Source organism: Rutilus rutilus, assembly GCF_951802725.1.
Source record: "Rutilus rutilus genome assembly, chromosome: 16".
In the NCBI taxonomy this organism is placed as follows: Eukaryota; Metazoa; Chordata; class Actinopteri; order Cypriniformes; family Leuciscidae; genus Rutilus; species Rutilus rutilus.
Window position 1 is genome coordinate 5,543,702 of NC_140224.1, and position 10,981 is coordinate 5,554,682.

The window sequence follows — 10,981 nt, forward strand, 5'->3', positions numbered from 1 at the left end:
AAGGGTGGTTTTCTCCAGTTGGATTATCTTGATGTGACTGGAAAATCACAGACAATCACAGTGTCCTGTGTTCACCATACGTTCCCTTTTAAAAAGGCCATCAGAAAACGAAGACAATACCCATTTGATTTAATTTCGGAATATGGTCCAATACCAACAGTTCCAGATTGGGCAGACATTAACCCAGATTGGGCAGCAATCGCTCCCCCTTTAAAGACCATGCCAACAGGAATATCTTCTCATTCAGAATCTAGTTCTCCTAGTATTGTCACTACTTGGCCATTTGACATTACACCTGATGCAAGAGTAGCTGAAGGTCTAGATTTTGATTTGTTGGAAGACTGTGTCAACCCCACAGTTTCCTTCGAGCTACTTGAGCAAACTCTTGGTACAGCTCCTAAAACACCACCATGCACAAGTAGACGGCCAAGCAGAATCACAGAAACTGAAACTGCTGTTGATGCTAATGTAGAGAGTGCAACAGATTTTGGTCTTTTGTACTTTGGTTTACCCAGTCTTCCATTTTGGGAAAATGAAGAATCTCCTGAAATGACCCAGAGGAAACTTCCATCAAGCACACCTACACATCCAGACCCCACTATAAGGACCAACACGGTTTCCTTCAGGCTACCTGAGATTACTTGTGGTACAAACCAGAAAGAAGAACCTTTACCTGCTGCTACACAGCCAAGAAGAATCACTGAAACTGTAACTACTGCTGTTAATGTTGATGTAGAGTGCACTACTGATTTTGGTCTTTTGGAGTCGGTCATTCCCAGTATTCCATTTGGAGAATTTGAAGAAACCCCTACACATCCAGACCTTACTACAAGGACCAACACTGTTCCTTTCATAACGCCTGAAATTCCTCTTGGTACAACCCAGAAAGAAGGAACCTCAGGTGGTGCTTCACAGCCAAGCAAAATCATCAAAACTCCAACTACTGCTGTTGATGCTGATGTAGAGTGTGCAACATTTTCTGGTCTTTTGGACTCTGTCATACCCACTGTTCCATGTGGAGAATTTGAAGAATCCCCTAAAATGACCCAGTGGACACTGCCATCAAACACACCCACAACCAAGATCGCAGAAGTAACTGCAATTTCTTGTAATGCTAGTGATGAATTTAACTTTCATAGGGGTTTCTTAGAGATACCATTGGGACCTTACAGACCCATTACAACCACAGCAGCAACACCTGCCAACCTCGAATCAACTCCGGTCTCTAGAGCGACCACACTTCCGACTACAGAGGGAGCTTGGGAAATTAGCACTGCTGGTGAAACAATGTCTCCAATCACCACTCCGCCTGAATCATTGTTTAAAATGACAACCTCAGTTAGTTCAACAGCAGTTGTATTAGAAAAATTCTCAGCTGTAAGTGTTCATGGTTTAACATCTGCTGTTGAAACCACAATTGCTCAAACTACAACTTATACAGACAGTACTACACTAGGCAGCACTTCTCCAGAAACTACTTCGCTAGGCACTACTTCTGCTGAAGCCATGCCTTCAGTTAGTTCAACAGGAATTGTATTGGAAACATCCACACCTGTAATGACAACTGCTATTAATACAACCTCAGTTGTAACTACACCTGGCTTAACGGCTGCTGTTAAAACTACGACTGCAGAAAGTACCACTCTTCGCAGCACTTCTGCAGAAACGTCTCTCATAGGAACTACTGCTGAAATAACACCTTTGGTTAGTTCAACAGGAATTGTATTGGAAACATCCACGCTTTTAATGACAACTGCTATGAAAATGACCCCTGTAACTACAACTAGCTTAACATCTGCTTTTAAAACTACATTGGGTCAAACTACAACTTCTGCAGAAACTACTTCTTCAGAAACTACTACTCTGAGGACTACTTCCACTGAAACGACACCCTCAGTTAGTTCAACAGGGATTACATTGGAAACATCCACACCTGTAATGACAACTGCTATGAAAACAACCTCAGTTGTAACTACACCTGGCTTAACATCTGTTGAAACTACGTTGGCTAAAACTACAACTTCAGAAAGTACCACGCTACGCAGCACTTCTGCAGAAACTTTTCCCATAGGAACTACTGCTGAAACAACACCTTTGGTTAGTTCAATAGGAATTGTATTGGAAACATCTACGCCTGTAATGACAACTGCTATGGAAATGACCTCTGTAACAAGTAGCTTAACATCTGCTTTTAAAACTACATTGGCTCAAACTACATCTGCAGAAAGTAGTACCTTAGGCAGTACTTTGGCAGAAACCACTTCCTTGGGCACAATTTCTCCAATAACTTCAACCCCAGGTACTACTACTGCTGAAACGACACCCTCACTTAGTTCAACAGGGGTTGTATTGGAAACATCCACACCTGTAATAACTGCTATGAAAACAACCTTAGCTGGGACAACACCTGGCTTAACATCTGTTGAAACTACGTTGGCTAAAACTACAACTTCTGCAGAAAGTAGTACCTTAGGCAGTACTTTGGCAGAAACTACTTCCTTAGGCACAACTTCTCCAATAACTTCAACCCCAGGTACTACTTCTGCTGATATGACACCCTCAGTTAGTTCAGTAAGGGTTGTATTGGAAACATCCACACCTGTAATGACCGCTGCTATGAAAACAACTTCAGTTGTAACTACACCTGGTTTAACATCTGCAGTTGAAACTACATTGACTCAAACTACATCTTCTGCAGAAAGTACTACTCTAGGCAGCACCTCCACAGAAACTACTTCTCTAAGGACTACTTCCAGTGAAACAACACCCTCAGTTAGTTCAACAGGGATTGTATTGAAAACATCCACACCTTTAATGACAGCTGCTATGAAAACAACCTCAGATGTCACTACAACTTCTGCAGAATGTACTATTCCACCCTGCACATCCCCAGAAACTACTTCCCTAGGTTCTACTTCTGCTGAAACTGCACCTTCAGTTAGTTCAACAGGAATTGTATTGGAAACATCAACACCTGTAATGACAACTGCTATGAAAACAACTTCAGTTGTAACGACACCTGGCTTAACATCTGCAGTTGAAACTACATTGGTTCAAACTACATCTTCTGCAGAAAGTACTACCATAGGCAGCACTTCTCCAGAAACAACTTCTCTGAGGACTACTTTCACTGAAACAACACCATCAGCTAGTTCAACAGGAATTGTATTGAAAACATCCACGCCTGTAATGACAGCTGCTATGAAAACCACTTTAGTTGTAACTACACCTGGTTTAACATCTGCTGTTGAAACTATGTTGCCTAAAACTACGGCTTCAGAAAGTACCAGTCTACGCAGCACTTCTGCAGAAACTTCTCCCATAAGAAATACTGCTGAAACAAAGCCTTTGGTTAGTTCAACAGTATTGGAAACATCCACACCTGTAATAACTGCTATGAAAACAATCTTAACTGGGACAACACCTGGCTTAACATCTGTCAAAACTACGTTGGCTAAAACTACAACTTCTGCAGAAAGTAGTACCTTAGGCAGTACTTTGGCAGAAACTACTTCCTTAAGCACAACTTCTCCAATAACTTCAACCCGAGGTACTACTACTGCTGAAATGACACCCACAGTTAGTTCAACAGGGGTTGTTTTGGAAACATCCACACCTGTAATAACTGCTATGAAAACAACTTTAGTTGTAACTACACCTGGCTTAACATCTGTTGTTGAAACTACATTGGCTAAAACTACGACTTCAGAAAGTACCACTTTACGCAGCACTTCTGCAGAAACTTCTCCCATAGGAACTAGTGGTGAAACAACACCCTCAGTTAGTTCTACAGGAATTGTATTGGAAACATCCACACCTGTAATGACAACTGCTATGAAAACAACTTCAGTTGTAACTACACCTGGCTTAACATCTGCAGTTGAAACTACATTGGCTCAAACTACAACATCTCCAGAAAGTAGTACCTTAGGCAGCACTTTGGCAGAAACTACGTCCTTGGGCACAACTTCTCCAATAACTTCAACTCCAGGTACTACTTCTGCTGAAATGACACCCTCAGTTAGTTCAACAGGGATTGTGTTGGAAACATCCACACCTGTAGTGACAGCTGCTATGAAAACAACCTTAGGTGGGACAACAGCTGGCTTAACGTCTGTTGAAACTACATTGGCTAAAACTACAACTTCTGCAGAAAGTACTACTCTAGCCAGCACTACTCCAGAAACTGCTTCTCTGAGGACTACTTCCACTGAAACGCCACCCTCAGTTAGTTCAACAGGGATTGTATTAGAAACATCCACACCTGTAATGACAACTGCTATAAAAACAACCTTAGGTGGGACAACATCTGGCTTAACATCTGTTGAAACTACGTTGGCTAAAACTACAACTTCAGAAAGTACCACTTTACGCAGCACTTCTGCAGAAACTTCTCCCATAGGAACTACTGCTGAAACACCCTCAGTTAGTTCTACAGGAATTGTATTTGAAACGTCCACACCTGTAATGACAGCTGCTATGAAAACAACTTCAGTTGTAACTACACCTGGCTTAACATCTGCAGTTGAAGCTACATTTGCTGAAACTATATCTGCAGAAAGTAGTACCTTAGGCAGTACTTTGGCAGAAACTACTTCCTTAGGCACAACTTCTCCAATAACTTCAACCCGAGGTACTACTACTGCTGAAATGACGCCCTCAGTTAGTTCAACAGGAATTGTATTGAAAACATCCACACCTGTAATGACAACTGCTATGAAAACAACCTCTGTTGTAACTACACCTGGCTTAACATCTGCAATTGAAACTACATTAGCTCAAACTAAAACATCTACAGAAAGTAGTACCTTAGGCAGCACTTCTCCAGAAACTACTTCTCCAGAAACTACTTCTCCAGAAACTACTTCTCCAACAACTGCTATAAAAACAACCTTAGGTGGGACAACACCTGGCTTAACATCTTTTGAAACTACGTTGGCTAAAACTACAACTTCTCCAGAAACTACTTCTCCAGAAACAACTTCTCCAGAAACTACACCCTCAGTTATTTCAACAGGGATTGTATTGGAAACATCCACACCTGTAATGACAACTGCTATAAAAACAACCTTAGGTGGGACAACACCTGGCTTAACATCTGTTGAAACTACGTTGGCTAAAACTACTACTTCTCCAGAAACTACTTCTCCAGAAACTACTTCTCCAGAAACTACACCCTCAGTTAGTTCAACAGGGATTGTATTGGAAACATCCACACCTATAATGACAACTGCTATAAAAACAACCTTAGGTGGGACAACACCTGGCTTAACATCTGTTGAAACTACGTTGGCTAAAACTACAACTTCTCCAGAAACAACTTCTCCAGAAACAACTTCTCCAGAAACAACTTCTCCAGAAACAACTTCTCCAGAAACAACTTCTCCAGAAACAACTTCTCCAGAAACAACTTCTCCAGAAACAACTTCTCCAGAAACAACTTCTCCAGAAACAACTTCTCCAGAAACAACACCCTCAGTTAGTTCAACAGGGATTGTATTGGAAACATCCACACCTGTAATGACAACTGCTATAAAAACAACCTTAGGTGGGACAACACCTGGCTTAACATCTGTTGAAACTACGTTGGCTAAAACTACTACTTCTCCAGAAACTACTTCTCCAGAAACAACTTCTCCAGAAACTACACCCTCAGTTATTTCAACAGGGATTGTATTGGAAACATCCACACCTGTAATGACAACTGCTATAAAAACAACCTTAGGTGGGACAACACCTGGCTTAACATCTGTTGAAACTACGTTGGCTAAAACTACAACTTCTCCAGAAACTACTTCTCCAGAAACTACTTCTCCAGAAACAACACCCTCAGTTAGTTCAACAGGGATTGTATTGGAAACATCCACACCTGTAATGACAACTGCTATAAAAACAACCTTAGGTGGGACAACACCTGGCTTAACATCTGTTCAAACTACGTTGGCTAAAACTACAACTTCTCCAGAAACAACTTCTCCAGAAACTACACCCTCAGTTATTTCAACAGGGATTGTATTGGAAACATCCACACCTGTAATGACAACTGCTATAAAAACAACCTTAGGTGGGACAACACCTGGCTTAACATCTGTTGAAACTACGTTGGCTAAAACTACAACTTCTCCAGAAACTACTTCTCCAGAAACTACTTCTCCAGAAACTACTTCTCCAGAAACTACTTCTCCAGAAACTACTTCTCCAGAAACTACTTCTCCAGAAACTACTTCTCCAGAAACTACACCCTCAGTTATTTCAACAGGGATTGTATTGGAAACATCCACACCTGTAATGACAACTGCTATAAAAACAACCTTAGGTGGGACAACACCTGGCTTAACATCTGTTCAAACTACGTTGGCTAAAACTACAACTTCTCCAGAAACTACTTCTCCAGAAACTACACCCTCAGTTATTTCAACAGGGATTGTATTGGAAACATCCACACCTGTAATGACAACTGCTATAAAAACAACCTTAGGTGGGACAACACCTGGCTTAACATCTGTTGAAACTACGTTGGCTAAAACTACTACTTCTCCAGAAACTACTTCTCCAGAAACTACTTCTCCAGAAACTACTTCTCCAGAAACTACTTCTCCAGAAACTACTTCTCCAGAAACTGCTATAAAAACAACCTTAGGTGGGACAACACCTGGCTTAACATCTGTTGAAACTACGTTGGCTAAAACTACAACTTCTTCTCCAGAAACTACTTCTCCAGAAACTACTTCTCCAGAAACTACTTCTCCAGAAACAACTTCTCCAGAAACAACACCCTCAGTTAGTTCAACAGGGATTGTATTGGAAACATCCACACCTGTAATGACAACTGCTATAAAAACAACCTTAGGTGGGACAACACCTGGCTTAACATCTGTTGAAACTACGTTGGCTAAAACTACAACTTCTCCAGAAGCAACTTCTCCAGAAGCAACTTCTCCAGAAGCAACTTCTCCAGAAGCAACTTCTCCAGAAGCAACTCCTCCAGAAGCAACTTCTCCAGAAGCAACTTCTCCAGAAGCAACTTCTCCAGAAGCAACTTCTCCAGAAGCAACTCCTCCAGAAGCAACTTCTCCAGAAGCAACTTCTCCAGAAGCAACTTCTCCAGAAGCAACTTCTCCAGAAGCAACTTCTCCAGAAGCAACACCCTCAGTTAGTTCAACAGGGATTGTATTGGAAACATCCACACCTGTAATGACAACTGCTATAAAAACAACCTTAGGTGGGACAACACCTGGCTTAACATCTGTTGAAACTACGTTGGCTAAAACTACAACTTCTCCAGAAACTACTTCTCCAGAAACAACTTCTCCAGAAACTACACCCTCAGTTAGTTCAACAGGGATTGTATTGGAAACATCCACACCTGTAATGACAACTGCTATAAAAACAACCTTAGGTGGGACAACACCTGGCTTAACATCTGTTGAAACTACGTTGGCTAAAACTACAACTTCTCCAGAAGCAACTTCTCCAGAAGCAACTTCTCCAGAAGCAACTTCTCCAGAAGCAACTTCTCCAGAAGCAACTTCTCCAGAAGCAACTTCTCCAGAAGCAACTTCTCCAGAAGCAACTTCTCCAGAAGCAACTTCTCCAGAAGCAACTTCTCCAGAAGCAACTTCTCCAGAAGCAACTTCTCCAGAAGCAACTTCTCCAGAAGCAACTTCTCCAGAAGCAACTTCTCCAGAAGCAACTTCTCCAGAAGCAACTTCTCCAGAAGCAACTTCTCCAGAAGCAACTTCTCCAGAAGCAACTTCTCCAGAAGCAACTTCTCCAGAAGCAACTTCTCCAGAAGCAACTTCTCCAGAAGCAACTTCTCCAGAAGCAACTTCTCCAGAAGCAACTTCTCCAGAAGCAACTTCTCCAGAAGCAACTTCTCCAGAAGCAACTTCTCCAGAAGCAACTTCTCCAGAAGCAACTTCTCCAGAAGCAACTTCTCCAGAAGCAACTTCTCCAGAAGCAACTTCTCCAGAAGCAACTTCTCCAGAAGCAACTTCTCCAGAAGCAACTTCTCCAGAAGCAACACCCTCAGTTAGTTCAACAGGGATTGTATTGGAAACATCCACACCTGTAATGACAACTGCTATAAAAACAACCTTAGGTGGGACAACACCTGGCTTAACATCTGTTGAAACTACGTTGGCTAAAACTACAACTTCTCCAGAAACTACTTCTCCAGAAACAACTTCTCCAGAAACTACACCCTCAGTTAGTTCAACAGGGATTGTATTGGAAACATCCACACCTGTAATGACAACTGCTATAAAAACAACCTTAGGTGGGACAAAACCTGGCTTAACATCTGTTCAAACTACGTTGGCTAAAACTACAACTTCTCCAGAAACAACACCCTCAGTTAGTTCAACAGGGATTGTATTGGAAACATCCACACCTGTAATGACAACTGCTATAAAAACAACCTTAGGTGGGACAACACCTGGCTTAACATCTGTTCAAACTACGTTGGCTAAAACTACAACTTCTCCAGAAACAACTTCTCCAGAAACTACACCCTCAGTTATTTCAACAGGGATTGTATTGGAAACATCCACACCTGTAATGACAACTGCTATAAAAACAACCTTAGGTGGGACAACACCTGGCTTAACATCTGTTGAAACTACGTTGGCTAAAACTACAACTTCTCCAGAAACTACTTCTCCAGAAACTACTTCTCCAGAAACAACTTCTCCAGAAACTACACCCTCAGTTATTTCAACAGGGATTGTATTGGAAACATCCACACCTGTAATGACAACTGCTATAAAAACAACCTTAGGTGGGACAACACCTGGCTTAACATCTGTTGAAACTACGTTGGCTAAAACTACAACTTCTCCAGAAACTACTTCTCCAGAAACTACTTCTCCAGAAACTACTTCTCCAGAAACTACTTCTCCAGAAACTACTTCTCCAGAAACTACTTCTCCAGAAACTACTTCTCCAGAAACTACTTCTCCAGAAACTACTTCTCCAGAAACTACACCCTCAGTTATTTCAACAGGGATTGTATTGGAAACATCCACACCTGTAATGACAACTGCTATAAAAACAACCTTAGGTGGGACAACACCTGGCTTAACATCTGTTGAAACTACGTTGGCTAAAACTACTACTTCTCCAGAAACTACTTCTCCAGAAACAACTTCTCCAGAAACTACACCCTCAGTTAGTTCAACAGGGATTGTATTGGAAACATCCACACCTGTAATGACAACTGCTATAAAAACAACCTTAGGTGGGACAACACCTGGCTTAACATCTGTTGAAACTACGTTGGCTAAAACTACAACTTCTCCAGAAGCAACTTCTCCAGAAGCAACTTCTCCAGAAGCAACTTCTCCAGAAGCAACTTCTCCAGAAGCAACTTCTCCAGAAGCAACTTCTCCAGAAGCAACTTCTCCAGAAGCAACTTCTCCAGAAGCAACACCCTCAGTTAGTTCAACAGGGATTGTATTGGAAACATCCACACCTGTAATGACAACTGCTATAAAAACAACCTTAGGTGGGACAACACCTGGCTTAACATCTGTTGAAACTACGTTGGCTAAAACTACTACTTCTCCAGAAACTACTTCTCCAGAAACTACTTCTCCAGAAACTACTTCTCCAGAAACTACACCCTCAGTTAGTTCAACAGGGATTGTATTGGAAACATCCACACCTGTAATGACAACTGCTATAAAAACAACCTTAGGTGGGACAACACCTGGCTTAACATCTGTTGAAACTACGTTGGCTAAAACTACAACTTCTCCAGAAACAACTTCTCCAGAAACTACACCCTCAGTTAGTTCAACAGGGATTGTATTGGAAACATCCACACCTGTAATGACAACTGCTATAAAAACAACCTTAGGTGGGACAACACCTGGCTTAACATCTGTTGAAACTACGTTGGCTAAAACTACAACTTCTCCAGAAGCAACTTCTCCAGAAGCAACTTCTCCAGAAGCAACTTCTCCAGAAGCAACTTCTCCAGAAGCAACTTCTCCAGAAGCAACTTCTCCAGAAGCAACACCCTCAGTTAGTTCAACAGGGATTGTATTGGAAACATCCACACCTGTAATGACAACTGCTATAAAAACAACCTTAGGTGGGACAACACCTGGCTTAACATCTGTTGAAACTACGTTGGCTAAAACTACAACTTCTCCAGAAACTACTTCTCCAGAAACTACTTCTCCAGAAACTACTTCTCCAGAAACTACTTCTCCAGAAACTACTTCTCCAGAAACTACTTCTCCAGAAACTACTTCTCCAGAAACTACTTCTCCAGAAACTACTTCTCCAGAAACTACACCCTCAGTTAGTTCAACAGGGATTGTATTGGAAACATCCACACCTGTAATGACAACTGCTATAAAAACAACCTTAGGTGGGACAACACCTGGCTTAACATCTGTTGAAACTACGTTGGCTAAAACTACAACTTCTCCAGAAACAACTTCTCCAGAAACAACTTCTCCAGAAACAACTTCTCCAGAAACAACTTCTCCAGAAACAACTTCTCCAGAAACAACTTCTCCAGAAACAACTTCTCCAGAAACAACTTCTCCAGAAACAACTTCTCCAGAAACAACTTCTCCAGAAACAACACCCTCAGTTAGTTCAACAGGGATTGTATTGGAAACATCCACACCTGTAATGACAACTGCTATAAAAACAACCTTAGGTGGGACAACACCTGGCTTAACATCTGTTGAAACTACGTTGGCTAAAACTACTACTTCTCCAGAAACTACTTCTCCAGAAACAACTTCTCCAGAAACTACACCCTCAGTTAGTTCAACAGGGATTGTATTGGAAACATCCACACCTGTAATGACAACTGCTATAAAAACAACCTTAGGTGGGACAACACCTGGCTTAACATCTGTTGAAACTACGTTGGCTAAAACTACTACTTCTCCAGAAACAACTTCTCCAGAAACAACACCCTCAGTTAGTTCAACAGGGATTGTATTGGAAACATCCACAC

General features: G+C 41.6%; 1 protein-coding gene across 1 annotated transcript in view; it reads left to right on the forward strand.

Annotated features, from left to right (window-relative positions):
• Positions 1-10,981, forward strand: part of LOC311306326 (uncharacterized protein) — a 45,634-nt gene that overhangs the window by 18,133 nt on the left and 16,520 nt on the right. The gene's annotated exons all lie outside the window — the stretch shown is intronic.